General features: G+C 41.0%; 1 protein-coding gene across 3 annotated transcripts in view; it reads left to right on the top strand.

The window, feature by feature from the left end:
• Window positions 1-1,144: 1,144 nt before the first annotated feature.
• P2RY8 (P2Y receptor family member 8) overlaps window positions 1,145-17,002 on the top strand; it is a 36,561-nt gene continuing 20,703 nt past the window's right edge. The window contains exons 1-3 of one of the 3 annotated variants that reach the window (XM_040584895.1): window positions 1,145-1,237; window positions 4,744-4,828; window positions 5,925-6,096. The gene's annotated coding sequence lies outside the window, so the exon portion shown is untranslated. Of the gene's footprint in view, window positions 1,238-3,586; window positions 3,706-4,743; window positions 4,829-5,924; window positions 6,097-17,002 lie in introns of all 3 variants that reach the window. The other 2 variants (XM_040584894.1, XM_040584893.1) reach the window with 2 other exon arrangements.

Here is a 17,002-nt window from a genome sequence, read left to right as displayed (position 1 = left end):
TATACGCAAAACACAGGTTTAGCTCTTCTGAAAGAGAACTAAACCCAAACCATCATAGCCAAGTGCTTGAGCTAAGAAACTGTTGTATGAAAGTGCATGTTGGTGACATTTCTATTCTCTCTTCCTCTACCAACATCCCAAATGCAGGGAGTGACACTTCCCTCCCCGCTAAGTTTTTTTAAATAAAACACACACATGCCTAGGCAAAGAGACTTCAGGGCTGTGGAAAGGACATACATACACATATGTCCAGGGTTTGTTTTCTAAATCATAAGAAAGGAGAAGGGTGCAAAACGCACATCTGTTTGCAGTGTTACAGTCCACATTGCTTGAAGCATTTTCTTTCTCAGCCTGCTGTTTTGGTGGGGAGAATCCACTTTGGGGTGCTGAACCCCTCAGCACCCACACACAGAGAGCCCAGTGCCACCTTAGGTTCAGTGTGGAGGTGCCTGCTCCCCAAAGGCAGCCTGTGCTCTTGCCTGTGCTCTTGCATGGAACTGGCCTTTACTAGCCTTCAGGCTAGTGGGTTTATATAGTCCTTAGGCTCAGAAATGCCTTTCAGTGAAACAGGTATGTTCAGCCAAAGGAATCAGGGTTTTAGGGGCTGAAAGGTTTTTATGCACATAGGACCTAACTCCTGATGTTTCAGCATGCCTGACTTTCACCTAGAGACCCCCTGTGCATAAAAGTATCATACATCCATACATACATCAAATGCCTGTACAGAATGCAATGTATGCTGCCCCTTTAAATAACTTTTTTTTTTTTCTCTGTTGGGCACCACAAGACTGAAGTAATGTTGAGAATATTGCTCTAAGCGTCTTCTAAAAATGAGAGTTAGGCACTCAAGCCATTGCCCAGTCATTTCTACACTTCATCACATAAGCTTCACTCAACAGTAAAATGTACTTGGTCACAGTTATGCAGAAGACACTGCAAATCCTCTTTTCAATGGAGGTAATCAGCGTCACCTCCTCTGGCCACCTGCATATTCTTAATGTGAAACAGAAATCATGTGCAGGGCATGGCATTAGTTCCCAGACTGCAGTGGAAGGGTAAGATGGATTTTTTTTACTGTACTTGAAAAAGTAAATTAGAAGTGAGGAAGGAGTTAATAGTTGCAAAATACACGGTCATTTCCTGAGCCCTGTGGTTGGATGGTACAAACTTTCAACTATTTCTAATTCTTCTCTGTCACTTAAGAGGCTTTCAAGGTGCACTGTACATCCCAGACCAGGTAAGAAGTACAGCTTTTCACTTCTTGATTGTTTGTTCAGAATTGTTTTTCAGTGGAGTCAGGCTCAGTCAAGACTGATTTGTTCTCCCTCCTATTATTTACATCTGAAGGGAGAACAAAGTTCATTGCAATCCAAGAAGTGTGTGTCTTTGTGCCAGATGACTGTGAACTGTAGAAATAAAGAACAAACTGTATGGGTTAATAATAGAGCAATGACAATGAAGAAGTTATGTTACAGATAGTCAGAAGTCAGAATTATTACAACAAATACTGCAGTAAAAGAGAAAGAAAATTCTTACCACCAGTTTTAAGGAGTTAACTCTGCACAAATCGCTATCAAAATAAAGGGCTCCTAGGTGTACAGTTTGCTTTAGCAAGGAGAGTAGTAAAAATTGTAGCATGTCTTCAAGCGTATTTTTAAAAGGAGGAAGAATGAGCTTCTACCTATTTGGAGAGAAAAAAACCAAAACCAACAGATCATTTTAGACCCGTTTTATTTGTAAATCTGGACCTGATATCTATCTTTAGCTATTGCAGAGTCACGTATTGTAGTCATCCTGAGACTCTTCCTGAGGTTTGCAGCAACGAAACATACACGCAGAAGTGACTGTGGAACCATATCATAAAATGATATAATTTCAGCGGGGTCTTTTGATGCATGAAAACTGAACTCAGACAGACAGGCACCAGAAGGAAGTCTCATAACACAGTGCACTCTTGCATACTGCATTTGTTGTCTCTTAATAGCCAGGGAGAGAGACTATTTGCGTGGAAGTTTTTTAAATAGTTCAGAAAAAAACATAAAATAGCCATCTGTAGGGCAGTTATTATAATAATGTGCTGACACCAAGTTGCCCTACAGAAAGTGAAATTGTATGTGTTGTGCGGATTCCTGGGTGAAGTCGTACACTGGAGGTTCAGGTTTCTGGCATTTGGGTTTTTTAAGTCTTTGCTTGTATTCAGTTTTAATGTTTAGATGTTGGATGCTTGGCTCTGCTCAGTGTTTGGTATCCACTTTCTGGATTTTATACACAGTGGTTGGCAGAATCTAGCTGGGTTTTCAAAAGCGTTTGATTCAGACACTTAAGTCCCATCAGTGTTTGGACTTAATTCCCAAATCACCTCCAGCCTACTTGTGAGATTACCACTACGGTTGCACTTGAACCTCTGTAATGAATTTCACCCTTAAAAGGCTGTGTGAGCCACGGAAGTTTTGTCACTGTCATCTACAGATGGGGAACTTGGATGAATCCCAGTTGATGCCAGACTTGTGCCCTGGTTTTCACAGCTCCCCAGTGCAGGTTATCTGATCAAGAATCCCATGTCTTCCCTTGCAAACAGCTGTATGTCCTTTGTCCATTTAGACACAGCCAGAGAGCACATCACCATTCTGCTAGGGAAGTCTATGGCATGGGCAGAAGCATTTGCATCAGCCTTAATCTTCTCAGTTTGAGTATTGACACTAAGCAATATGCTGTTCCTTACATCTCTGTACGGCCTTAGCTGCAGCATGTGCTACAGCTTGCAAGATGAAAGCAGGCTGAGGTGTGCCTACCCATCCTGCAGTCACATTTCCCAGTTACTGCATAGGCACAGCTCAAGGGACAGTACTAAGCAGCTTTGTGTGGGAAGGGCAAACTGAACCTGGGCCTCCCCTGTCACCAGCCAGCTGCTTACCCACTGCTCCTGCCTTCACTTTTTAGCATCTCTTCAGGTGCCTTTATTTAAAGTGTTTGCTTGCCTTCTGCCTTTCAGGGCGGGTTTGGGTTTAACTCGGATACATCTGCCTGTGTAGACAATTTTGCTCTCACTGATGGCTGTAAGCACAAAAAAAGGCCAATTTAGGTGATTTAAAACGTTTGCTTTCAGTGCTTTTTCAGCATGAGTATCTTTGGTGTGGGAAAAGGGTGCACTCGGCTCTCTGTCAGGGGGAGGCGCACGTTATATGTAGTGGCATAACAGGACGGAAAAGAAACAAACCCTAGAAAATGTGGTCTCTCACAGTAGCTGCTCTGTTCTGGTCAAGTGGCTAGTGGGGAGAAACCCAGCAGGCCACAATCCAGCCTCAAGAAGTTATCCTGTGGTGGGCTCCCTCTGTCCTGCTCAAAAATGAAGAGACACCAGGACTGTTTCTCCATGTATTTAAAAGATGTGTTGGTGTTTTGCACACGTATTGCCGCCTAACAACTTTACTTCAAATGTGCATAGGTTCCAGATAAAAAGTTGTTTTGAAGCAGAAGTTCAGGGAGCTTCACCGCTGACAACTGATGTTTGTAAAGCCTCCAGATGGACAGAAGGTTGTTTTTCATTCAGGCATATTTATTGACACCATTCTCATGTTTTTCACAGCATTCAAAAGGAGCTTGAAAGTGGAGCTTTCCTCCAAAAAATGACTTTGTAGAAATGGGAGCATTTGGTCCTTGACTGCTGCCTCAAAAATTCCTGGATGAAATGACCTCATTTTACAAGTAAATGTCTTTGGGACTGTTGTTTGGTCTTGTTTACTCTTACTGCCAGCTCTCAAATAGGAAGGTCAAGTTGGTGTTCCTCCTGGGTTTCCTATTTATCCACAGGAAACCTGAGAGGAGCTTTTAGCCTGAGAATTAGGTTTGATACTTTAAAAGAGGTTCAAAATGTGTAATATAATCCATTTTTTGTCTAAATTTAGGTGCTAAGCAATGAGAAATATCCCACAGGCCTTATTTTCTACATTCTTTTAATTTGGTAATGTCAGTTTGATCTGTCTCTTTTCCATATATTTTTGGTCAGAAGCCTTCCATTGTTACTGAAATTTTCCATTTATAGTCTTATTTTTCAGTGTTGTTGAGTATTTAACTAAAGCTAAATACACAGACAGACAAAGACAGAGAGAGATCTGTACATACATCATGCAACAGCTCAGGTTTTTTATATGCTGGATTTTAGCTCTGGTTCAGTCATAGAGAGATTCTGCCTTTTTACACACAGACTGATGAGGCGCCAAGAGTTGCTCAGGCTGGGGCAAGGCATCTACAAGCTTGTTCATCAAGAGCTGCACATTTTTGTTGCATTTTCACACTAGTGCATGAGGAAATCAGGCTCAGCAGCTGGTGAATTTAAAAGAATTTTACCCTTACATCTGTGTTCTCCCAACTGCTGATTAAGTCTTGAAATAACAACAGAAATTACACACCGGTATGGTCATGATGAGGCAGCTAGGGTTATTTACTACTAGATACACTGCACCTGATTCAGATCGGCAAAACTAAGAAGGGAAAATATCAAATCACCAAAAAGTATGTGCTCTTTTATCTTCTCTTCATCTTCAGATGTGGATATTATGCATCTTTAGTAATCCTGCACAGGTACATTTTACAGCTAGTGAATGGTGCTTTAAAGCTATGAAAGGCAGTGTTAGCGCTTGTCACTGTTCGGCATTATCTTTAGATGTACTCCTTTTAAGAATTTTTTTTTTTTTGTAACAACTGATTCTTAAAATATTTTTTTCTTTTTGGTCCTTTCTGCAGCTTTTACTCAGAGGAAATCTGATCTGCTGCAGCACAGAAACATCAGCAGTGACCACGGCGAGACAAATTCCTTGGGGAGCTGCCTGTAAGTCTGATCAACATTTAAGATGAAAAGTTTTGCATTTTCTTTGGCAGGATGTTACACGCAGAGTTTAGCTGTATGAGGCAGTTGCTGAGGCAATAAGAGAATATTCAGGAACACAAGCCTCTGCTTTGAGTAGGTGAGTAAGCACAAAGAAAGGAATCATCTTGTAAAGACTTTTTATTTGGATTATTTTTTCCACACAACCCCTCATAAATATGATCGGTCTTCAAGACTCTCTAAATCATGCCCAATTGAAATCCTGTTCTCCCAGGATCCTGGGCAGACTAAGTAGACCCCACTTTTGGGCTACCATGGAAGGCAGGGAGCGTAAGCCTTTTGTACTTGTGTTACTTCACTTTGTGACAGTCAAGCAATGCAGGGATCAAGGGGAAATCCTCCTGGAGCACAGATGGTGGCTGAGGGGATAGGAAACTGTGGATAAGCAGGAACAGAAATAATGAGGGACAGGGAGGAAAAAAAAAAAAAAAAGAGAGAAGAGGAAAACTGGTAGTACGAAATCGAGGTGGGTGAGGACAGAGGGCGGTGTCTGGGCAGCGGTTAACGGCAGAAGGGCAGCCTTTGGGTAACATGCTGCAGATGATGTAAGTGGGTTTGTCGAGGACAGCAAGGCATGACCCTATCAGGGCTTTTCCTCAAATGCTCTGGAGAAAAACCTGAAATATCCAGGTCCCAGTAACCCAAAAATAAATCCTCAAAGACAAAGCAAGTTTGTCTGCTCCCTCTAGTGGTCTAGACAGAAAAGACGTTTTTACCCAGCCAATTTTGCATTACAGGCATTTGCTGGGACCAGTCATGCCCGGGTCTTTAGCTTATTTGACACATCTGTAATAACTGTTCTCAGCCCCTGAAACATGGAGACTACATCTAAAATCCTTTTTGGGAATGGTCCCTGGTCTATGATAACTCCTAAACTACACAAGGTGGTTGTGTGGGGCCCAGACTTGCTTGTGGCAGCATTAGTTGGTGTGAAACTAAACTGTGCCAGAACAGTCACAGCCCAGGGAACTGACTTTCATAGCCTGAGCCCAGCTCTGACAGCACTTAATTTACTAATATTGACATACCCTTCTTGTAGTAACATCTGCCTTGTGCATGTGGTATAGTCCTCAGTCTCCTAAGTGTAAATATTGCAGAAGAACACTTTGGCACAAAACATCAATCAACAGTCCATTCAGAGGAACACCATTGCCTGTCTCCTTGATCAGCTCTCACCTACTTGCTGCTGGAGGACACATGCTGACTGAGAGGTAGGACAATAGGAAAAGGCAAAGTAGCCTTGTGAGTTTAGTGACTAAGCAATGTCCTGGAAAACAGGATTCTGCCACTGATTCTACCTGAAAAGTCTTCTGTGATGCTGAGAAAAGGGCACCTCCATAAGAAAAGGATACGTGAGAAGTGCCTTAAATGGAGCTGGGGTGGAACTTCAGAGCTTCGGCTCCAAGGAGGAACAATTCTCATACACCCTCTGACTACTGGGGAATTATACCCTAGCAGTTGCTTCTCATAATGTAAGATAGCAATATTTAAGATAGCAGTACCTACCTAAGATACTTAAGGACAAGTATAGAGCAGATATTCATTTGCAATTATAGAGCAACTGAATTTCGGCAGGACTGAGAGAACTTGCATAGTGCCATTCGAGAGCATGCTGAAAGCACATCAGTAAGACTACGCTGCTTCTTTAGAAATACAAGTACTTTCTTTCCAAACACAGTCACAGAGTAGGAAATTGTTAACTCCTCCTCTACAGCACCCTCCTAGGAGAAAGAGCAAGCATGTTCAACACTCTCTTTGAAAAGTATTTAAAGCCTTCTCCTTCTCCTTCCTTGCTAGCTAGATGGTATGCTAGCTTCCACAGTCTGGGCCGATTAGCATCTGACCAGTTGAGGCTGGGAGAGCAGGCAGTGGTCATGGGACAAAAGAGGAGCAGGTGCCTGAAATATTGTTCAGCTCAAAGGCAAAAGACCTCATTTCTAGTCTTGTCTTCAAATATACTATTTCACATTAAGTAGTCACCGAATAACCCCAAAGGCCAATCTAAAGAGTAGGTACCAGGCCACGTCCACTCCCTTACAGTGGATGACTGCCCCTGTCACTAGGCTAGAGAATCTCTTGCCCTCTTGCATGGCATTTTCGTCTTTCCCTGGGCTGTCATACTGATAACAATTTTTTGTTGCGCATCTTTGATATGAAACATGAACAGTACCCAACAGCTTTGTGGTTAAAACAATCTTCTGCTGAGATAATAAGTCCCATGGTCAGACTTGGGAGGCAACTCAAGGCATCTATTTCCTGACCTTAACCGCTGCTCTATCATGTAGACAGGGAAGTGTTTCTCTTGTATCAACTGTCTTAAAAGATTGTAGCAAGTCATATTCAGTCTCCAGAAAGAAAAGGCAACAGGGGATTTTCATAAAAGGAACATTCACAAAGAGGTTCAAGGCTCAGGTCTCACACTAGTTTACTTGTGAGACAGAGGATGTTCTGTGAGACTCACGAAGATTTTTATTTCCAAGTTTTCATGTTTCCAAGGCTCATCCATAGTCTTCTCCAGATGACCCATGTGTGTGGCATGTGAAGGCTGCTGACTTCACACTGTTCCTCACCATTTTACTGGCTATTTCATATCCCATTCTGAGACACCTAAATCTTCATTGGTGCCTTAATCTTTCCACCCACGTGATGCTCATCTTACAGAGCCTGAAATCTTGTTTCAGATCTGGCTTCAAGGGGTTAAGCTTTCAGAAACAGGCACCAAGTGAGTTCCTCATTTTCAAATGCTTACTGAAAGACACCTGGGTCTGACTTGCAGTCAGACCTGCAGAAGCATTGAGTACTCACAGATCCAGATCCAGTCAATAGAAATGTGGCTTTGAAACAGTAACATTTTATGCGACATCAAATACCCTTAGAAATCACGTTCTCGGCAGCTCAGGGCCTCCATTCCTCTTTCCTGTTTGTAATATGGGGTTAAATAATCTTCACATTAGAAGAAGGCTGCAAAGAAGAAATGTGCAGGTCTTTTTGAAGCACTTTGATACTATAACAGTGGATGCCACAAAAAAGTCCGCAAAAAGTCATTTCTTTGGTACAGAGGACAAGAGTTTGAGCAGCGTACTGTACATAGGGCATAGTGTCACTCCTTCAACAGTGAAAGGAAGAAAGTCTCAATCTTTCTCATGGTGTGTTTTGCATTTGGAAAGTTGCTGGGGGGGCATTGGTTCCAACAAAGATCAAATGGAAATGGGCAGGCTTAAGTCTGTCCATTTTCCAGCCGCTGACTGATAAAGTTGCTTCTCATAACAGAAGATAGCAGTATTTAAGATAGCAGTACTTAAGATACTTAAGGACAAGTATAGAGCAGATATTCATTTGCAATTATAGAGCAACTGAATTTTGGCAGGACTGAGAGAACTTGCATAGTGCCATTCGAGAGCATGCTGAAAGCACATCAGTAAGACTACGCTGCTTCTTTAGAAATACAAGTACTTTCTTTCCAAACACAGTCACAGAGTAGGAAATTGTTAACTCCTCCTCTACAGCACCCTCCTAGGAGAAAGAGCAAGCATGTTCAACACATGGAAAACTTTGGAAAATTGCTGGGAGGGCATTGATTTTAACAAAGATCAAATGGAAATGGGCGGTGTTAAGCTTGTCCATTTTCCAGCCACTGACTGATAAAGTTTCTTGGTGGCTGGTTGGGTGGCTCTCTTCAGCTTGTTGGTTTCCAGCTTTTCACTAGTAGGATCATTAAACTGCAAAGCAGGAACCTGCTGATGAAATTCTGGCTGCCAGGGTTTTCAGCAGTTTATTTGTGCAGGCTGTTAGAGCAGAGGTCTTCCTGAGGTATATGAGCATCGTGAGTATTTTGACAAGGAAAAGACATGACATTTTCATGAGGGACACCTTCTGTTCCCCTCAATCCCAGGTCTCTGCAAAGCTGATGATCTCAGTTGCACAGTGGTTAAATAATCAATGCACTAATCAAAGCTGTTGTGGTCATTAGAAATAATAATTAGGCAAAAAGTTTGCACCTTATCTATAATTGCAGCTAACAGATGTTGGCTGCTAGTACAAGAATGTGGGATTGACTTAAAGCAGGAGCAAGACCAAGGCCTTAAGTTTAACGCAACACTGCTTTGTGTGCACATAGCATCTCTTTATGAGCCCAGTTTGTGACCTACATGTCATGCTTGTCAAAGAAAATATCTGGGACCCTCTCACACATTTCTCCTGTGGTGTGTAAAGATATCATTAACACCTCTAAAAGGCTGAAGAATGACGTTTCCTGCTGGGTGTCTGGTTTTCATGATCTCAGCAATTCTCTGTTGTATAGATACGTAACTTTAAAATCTGGTCTTGGTGGGTAAAATAGCCTCACAAACTCATCACGGAGACGTTTCAAGTCCCGCATATGTTACATGTCTGAGATTTTATATCATATATTCTTCTGAAATTATTTTTTACAGTTTTAAAATGAAAAGTTTTCCATCAACAACACTTCTCAGAGAAACTAACAGGACATGGCATAGTTTTACGTATTATAGTAGGCTGATAGGTTTACTCAACTCACATGTCTGTTCCTGTGAATGTTTGTGGGCTGTCTTACATGAGTACACGATTACCACTACACGAGAGGCAGAAATTGTAACTGATCTGGATATCAATAGCATAGACAGTTGGTCTATGCTCAGCTTGAGAATGTTTACACTGAATGGTGTGGATTCTCAGCACTTCACAGTTTTTGCTGCTGCAGTACTGCAGAAAGGAACTTTGAACTCTCTCACAGCAGTGCCTAGGGATCAGTTTGTTATACAGGGAACACCAGCATGTGGAAGGATTATTCCTATGCCAGTTAGCAGTAGGAGGGCAGAGAGACAAGCTGTATTACAGAAATATCAGCTCCTTTGGTTATGCCTACTCTTATAGCTGCTCTAACTTGTCTTTGGGACTAGCGTAGTCAGGAGTGTAGAAGGAAAAATAGGTGGTCAGAAACATCTTTGCCTGCTTCTAAAGAGCGGGGGGGCACCTGGCAATTTGACTTCCTCATGTTTGAAATAAAATATGTAGTGTTTCAGTCTGTCATTGCCGACAATTTCACGGTTCAGAGTAACATGCTACAGGAGCTGCAAATGCTCCTCTATGCCAACCTGCCTCAGCAAAGAAGAAGTTTTCACCTTCCATAGATGATCAACTTAAACTTTTCTAGTAAATCTGAAAACAGGACATTAATAAGTAGAGGTTTGTTCATAAATGACTGGCCACAATTTCAGAGTGTGCCAGGCATTAGAAATAAAGTCACGCTTCTATAGTGAAGATAAGTTTATGTCCAGCTGTGGGCCAAAGAGAGACAAATGCTAAACGCTCTTGCTTCCTGTTTCCTCCAATGGAAGATAGACGTATTCACTGGGTGTTGGCTCATTCATAGATTGGATCTGTCATGTGTTGAGTCAAGCAGGATTTCGTGTACGATTTGCAGACTGGTTTTTATAACCACTTTAAATACTCTGCCACTTATTCCCAGCTACAATTTTACTGCTTCAAACCCAGGCTGAAAAATGGAAGGGTGAGAGGCATTTTGAGCGGTTAACATGAGACTCACGGTAACACTCTCCCAAAAGGGAGAATAACACCAACAAGCTCTCCAGTGGCTCTGTGGGCAGTAGAAAACACTAACCTATTTACTTCCTACAATTCTGTGACTTATGGTGGATTACCACATAGTGAAGATTGTCATCATTGTCGTTGCACATGTCTACAACCTTCTCCAGAGTTATTATGACCATGACACATAGAAAACCATATGCAGTTGCAGAAATCAGGGAAAGGAGCTAAAAAACATTAGGTGGAATTATAAATGTCTTAGTCCAAGGCTTTCATCCAATTGGCCATATATTTTAATGCAATGCCCAGAAACTTGGTTAATCTTGGGACCTACACCCTCTATCAAATTTGGCTAGAATTAGCTAACACAGTCACATTTATTGTGGGAGAGACGGGAAATACAGACCTGTGAATATAGACCAAAGATGTTTTTCAAATGCAGCTGAACAGCAGCTGGGCTAAGTAGTTGTTTGGGGTTTGTTTATATTCTTGCTTCTAAATTAATGAAAAATGAACAAGTGGAAGTGCTTGATGCCTGCTTTGGCCGGCAGTGACCCAGGGCTCCCACATTCCCCTCTGGATTCTCCCACATCACATCCTTCCCCTATAGATAAGGCCACATGCCTACCCACAAACCTTATTTGTCAGGTAAGAAGGTGTACTGAAAAGCCAGAGTCTTTCACTTTTAAGTCTAAGCAGCCTACGTTGTTTCTGTGAACAGTATTTATTGACTGGCTCATAGAAAGCATTGCCTGGCCCAGCCTGTTGGTGCACATTACCCACACTGTGATCGACAGAGTCCTGGTTCTCACCTTCCATTTCTGCAGTCCAGCACCATTCTGCCCTTTTACTTTCTTCTGGGAAGAAGAAAAACATCCAAGCCTCCCCTGAAATAGATTCGGTCTGCACTTTTTTGTGTCAACATTAATGCCTCAATGCTCTCCTCCTCCTCCTCCAGAGGAGGAGAAATGTATTGTAGTGACTGTCTGCTGGGCGCTTATTTCCTTTTTCAAGATCTGAGCTGAAGATTCATTCTCTTGATGTATAGCCATCAAAGGCAGTGAAGATAGATAACTCACAGTGCTGCTGGTAAATAAAAATCCTACACACTGTTATGTGCTGTCTTATTGCGTCATGCACCAGTGTTAAATGGGATTATACAGAAGCACAAAGTTAAACTCGCAGCAATTAAACTACTAAATAGTTCTAAGGTCAAAATGAAATATTTTCAATTTTATCTATTTGTTTATTTTATAATAATTTTATTCACATTAATTTTACTTACAAAATAAGTTAATCCTAAACCATCCCTAATCTAAGTCCTTTTACACGACCACTCACACTGCTGAAACACAGTGCCATAGATTTTGGCAATGCCCTACGTTCAGACAGTTGCAAATGACAGAACAATTTTTGAACACACATCTGAAAGATACAGTGACTTTAGTGTTAGAACATTGTTTTTCTGCATTAGGGCTACAAAGATTGCACTGCTGCTGCTGAATCACTACTGTCAATGATGACAAAGGACAAGAGTATTCCCCTTGTGGAGAGAGAGGCAAATACAGCATAATGTTTTAAAAGCCAGCATAGCATTGGAATCACATCAGAATCGTAGAGTACATAAATGTTCTTTGCAAATCGCTTTGCATTTGTTTTTTTGACACTGACAATCCGGCTGTCCTTAGTGGCAAACCCCAAGGTAAAGTACGTTACTGCACTTGCTCTGTTTTATATACCCTTGATCTAATAGATCTCAAATTAAATAACTGGGTAGAAAAAAAATGGTGCTACCCCACACTGGAAGAGTTTGGAAAACAACCTCTCTTCTCATTATTAGAAATAGTACCTTCACTTCATGTTTCAGTCTGGGTGGGGGATAAACCTTTGCTTGTTCTTTCCCTAAAAGTGCACAGTTTCCATTTCTGAAGTTCCTATTAGAATTTCCACTAGTTCCGAATGCCCTCACCCCCCAGGAAAAATAAACACCTCATTTGGGGCTCTTCTGTGTTGTTTATACACTCGGTTTAAAAGGTTATCAAGTCTTTTTAAACTTTTTGTATGCTTAAAAGCAGGTTGTTTCAACCACTACTTCCTTATTTCTCCTCCCTTCCTCTTAACTCTTTAATATACAATCTCATAGATACTCGTGCTTTTCTTCTTTGTTTACAGTCTATGAATAAGTTGATCTATGCATCTTCCCAACCAACTGGGAGTATGAAAGCCAAGCATATTTTCAGATAGTTTCTCATCAGAAAAGCAGATGAAAACCGTTGCTGTAATATGGTAACCATTTACTTAGAAGATATTCCATTCTTTTCTAGAATGCCTCAAGAAGTTAGATCTGTTCTGTATCCAGTTTTACAGCAAGTACTCATCCAATTAATTAGTATTAATTTACTGGAATCAGTGGTCTTGTTCTCATGGTTTATAACTATGTTTTTTCCAGACAAAGTCTCAAGATCTCTTACGCTGTAACCTCTGCAAACCTTTCAATGACTTCTTAAAACAGTGCAGTACAATTGATGAGATCATTCAAAAGTTATGACAGAAAGCTCTTCAATAAGTGAGGTTTTGTGCCATCTTTTAGAATGTCCAGTTCCAGCCATATTCAGGGGACTGCATTTGTCAAAACCATGTTCAGATAATTTTCTTTTTAGATTGAGCCCTTCCTTGTACCTTAAAGTGTGATACCCAAATAATGAGACTTCCCAAATCAATTATCAACATAGAAAAATATTTCTTTAGTGGTGGGGGGGCTTTTCTGCCCAAATTATAATCATACAACAATATCCCAAGGGGAAGAATCTCCACAAACTGCAAGGTACTATATGATTTTCTGGTCCTCAGAAGACTGAATACCTCATATTACAAAAGACAGTGTAGGACTTTGTACACTCGATATCTGATGTCTTGTTCATGTCACTAGTCAAGCTAAAGAAAGCCACAGTTCAGCTAAAAAACAGTTCTAAAAGTTCCTTTAGAAACTGGGTGTAAAAAGAGATTGTGGTTTGATTTGCTCAATTGCAAAAAAAAAAAAAAAAAAAGGACATAGGCACAGGAAAGCAACAAGTACCTAGAGGCAGTCAATACACCGTGCAAATCCACAGAGAGAGCCTAGAGCGCCCACCATCCACACCTCCCCTACCCCAGGCTGTACATAAATAGCCAAAGGCAGCTGCCTGCCCAGGAGTCTCCATGGCCCAAGCTGAGACGTCCCGTGCCTCACTGGCTCACAAGTAGGCATTTTAGAGTGAGATCCAGAAAACCAGGACGCTGAACAGCAAGCAAGCTATACAACAAGAGATGCCTTGGTCCCCACGAAAACTGTAGCTTTTGGCATTTTGCTGAGGGATTCAAGGAGACCTCTACCTACAACATGTATTTCAACTGATATTTCTGCTGGAGATGCTTATCTCACAAAAAAATGGAAGGATCCAAACCAGCAACAACAGTACTGCTTACGTTTCCTAAATATCATTCAATAGGGATGTGGCAGACAGGAATTCATTTCTCTCTTCAGAGTGATGAGATTTGAATCCACACCTCCCACCAAGCAATAAGAGTTTCTATTAGTCACTTCATATAAAACATACAAATTACATTGAAATGGTAACTGCAGTTTGGATGTCTTCTCCTCTCAGGTACTGAACAAAACACTATGGTCTTCTTTTCTCACCCATGGATTTTATATCCTAGTTGCACCATGCACACTGGAACAAATTCAGGTGCAAAAGTAAAAATAAGTTGTAGATTAATAACTTTAACTTGGTGGTTAATGTATTTCTGCAAGAATGGTTGGTTCCAATCAGATTAGGTAAACAGGATTAAAGAGCACATAGCATTGCCACCTTTCTTCTGGCTGTATCCCATGCAGGATCTACTCCAGTAAGTCTCAAATAAGTGCTTTGACTATTTATAGTATACTAGGTCCTCAAAACGATACAGCACAAGGAACAGTCTTTCCACACTCCTCAGCTGTGGATCATTTCAAGCCTTCAGTCTGAATTGTTTATTAGGATATACGTGCTTCTGAGCACTTAGTAACTGGGCTTCGTACTTCTGACATCAGGCACCCTTAGCAAAAGCTGAGCAGTTGAAGACATCAGTCCTCAGTTTTAACACAGTGATGAGAGTATTTAGATTCCTAAAGCCATTTTTCAATGCTAGCACTAAGGTCAATTATTGGAAATTCCACCTGGGAAGAAATCTTTTCACTTGTAGTGTGAGTTTGGGGTGAATGCCAACAAATGGGTCAGGCTTACGAACATGATGTTGGGCCTGATGTTGGGTGTATAATGTGAGCCACAAACATACACTTGCCTTGCTCTGCCTTCTGGGATTGTGCCCCTTTTGCAGAAGAATCTCCTTGGTTCGTGCAGTCAAATCATCCCTTGGTGAGTACAGTCCCACCCAGGATGGATTGCCTGCACTGTCTATTGTAAGCCTCAGTGGCAGTCAAGTAAAAGTACTTGCCTTTCTGCTTTTGCAGCAGTCCCGATGGCCTTTCTCTCAGATCAAAAATCCTGGCAGATATTCCGTACAGTACTGCCACTCAGTCAGCTAACCAGTCCTCCCAGATCATGGTATGCCCATAGACATTTGAACTTTTCCTCTGTCAGACTCTTTGAGAACAGATATCCTGCCCCAGCAGACTAGGAAAGGCATTCAGCAGAGAAAAACTGCCTGGCTCAACTCCGTGTTTTTGTAGCATTCTCCCAGACAGATTGCTTCTTCAATGAAATAGAAGCAGGTGCTGTGCTGCCAATTTGAAAAGCCCCTTGTTCTCCTTGTAATACTTGGAGCATCTAATATTTCTTAAACCATCACCAGTGAGGTAACTGAGCAGTGCAAATATATTACTAGCGTTAAAAAAAATGATAAATGAAATCAGAGTAGAAAAATGATATTTTAAAAGGCACTGAGCACATGAAACAGCACTGGAACTGAAGGCAATCTGATTATCAACCCCAAGGACACACCTACAGTCTTGTCATCTCTCAGAAGCATCTCACTTCTTAATCATCTACTGCTTGTTATTGCAAGGAGGCATTTTTACAAAAAGATACAGAGAAGATGATAACATTTTCATCTCCTTATTGACATGGCTTTCTGCAGGAAATATAATGATGAAACTCGTTGTGGGTGTTGTCCTCAGCCTACTTCTTCCCAGCACTTTGGAAGTGCTTTTGGAGTGCCAGAGCCATCCTTTCACACAGGGATGTTCAATAAGGTAGATCCTTACTCTAATCTAGAAAGTCATAGTGTTTTCGTTATTGTGCCATTGCAGAGAGGTCACTGACATACTGATCTAGTCAAAGTATTGTTTCTACTTTTTCATTGACAGTTTTGGCAGCAGGAGACCAGCTTACTTTTGCTTTTGCTTTTGCAGAAAGGTGCATGGAAACCAATCAGGAATGCTGCTACTAAGGACTGACTCCTCCAAAATATTTGGATGTCTGATTCCTTTTGAGTACTTAGGCCAAAATTAGCATCTTCCCCAAATATTGTTTTGCTGCAGGTGCTTAAAGAAACAAGAAAAAATGGTCAGTAACTGCAGGGCAAACAAAAGCCAGACATTTAAGTAAATGTAAACTAGCTAGTTCTCGCTCTTTGCTTCTGTCAGATTATAAATTTGAGTATAGCAAGTAAGAACAAAGCAAGAATGAGGTATGATCCTATTATTCTTGAAGACTGTGAAAGTTATTATTTAATCTATAATTAAAATACAAATGGTAATGGCAAGGAGTTGGCATGTGATGTGACCTAAAAATAGGAGACTGGTATAAACACATGTTCAGCCTAAAAAGTAGTCTGTCTCGTGATTAGTGTGACCATTTCAAAATATTTCCTGTTGTGATTGTATAACCTTCAAAAAAAAAGGATAGGTTTTAGCTGATGAATTGCTAGGTGTCTTCTCTTTTTACTAGTCTTGGTAAAAAAATGATAGATTCCTTTTACAGGAAAGCAACAGGTAAAGAAAACTAAATAACAAGTCTTGGAGTTTGTGTATGGTAGTTTATAACATGATGTGACAGAACGCTTTAAAAACTATCAGTCTATGCAGTGCAAACACAAGTAATTTTTATATGTAGTTTATAGCATGTCTTAGAGGTAACTTCTATTGAGATGGTGTGGGAGTGGTGAGAGGTTTGAACTGAGGAAACCGCTTTTGAATTTATTTTTTTTTTGTGTGTGTAGGTTTTTTTAAAGAGTTTCAGAGAACTGAAAGAGGAACCTACACTTAGCAGCTAGTCCTAACTTGTACAAAACTTTCCCCATATCATGTGATGAAATGTATTTTATCATTGCGCTCTTATCTTTGCTATCTAAGATGTTAGAGCTCTCCGGCTTTGCTCACCTGCATGGCTGGCTGGCTGGTTGTAGAAGGGGTGGTGAGAATCTATTTTGCTTTTCCAGGGTCTTTAATGAAAATATAATACACAACCTTTACTAAATTCCAATCCTCCAGAAAATGGATTTATTTTAAAGCTTAAAATTCTGCTTTCTTTTTCTTCCTCTCCCCTTCTCCATTTATGTGTATGGCAA

The sequence above is a fragment of the Falco naumanni genome, chromosome 2 (genome assembly GCF_017639655.2).
Source record: "Falco naumanni isolate bFalNau1 chromosome 2, bFalNau1.pat, whole genome shotgun sequence".
Taxonomy (NCBI): domain Eukaryota; kingdom Metazoa; phylum Chordata; class Aves; order Falconiformes; family Falconidae; genus Falco; species Falco naumanni.
Note: the sequence above shows the minus strand (reverse complement) of the source record. Positions and strands in the feature narration are given on the sequence as shown.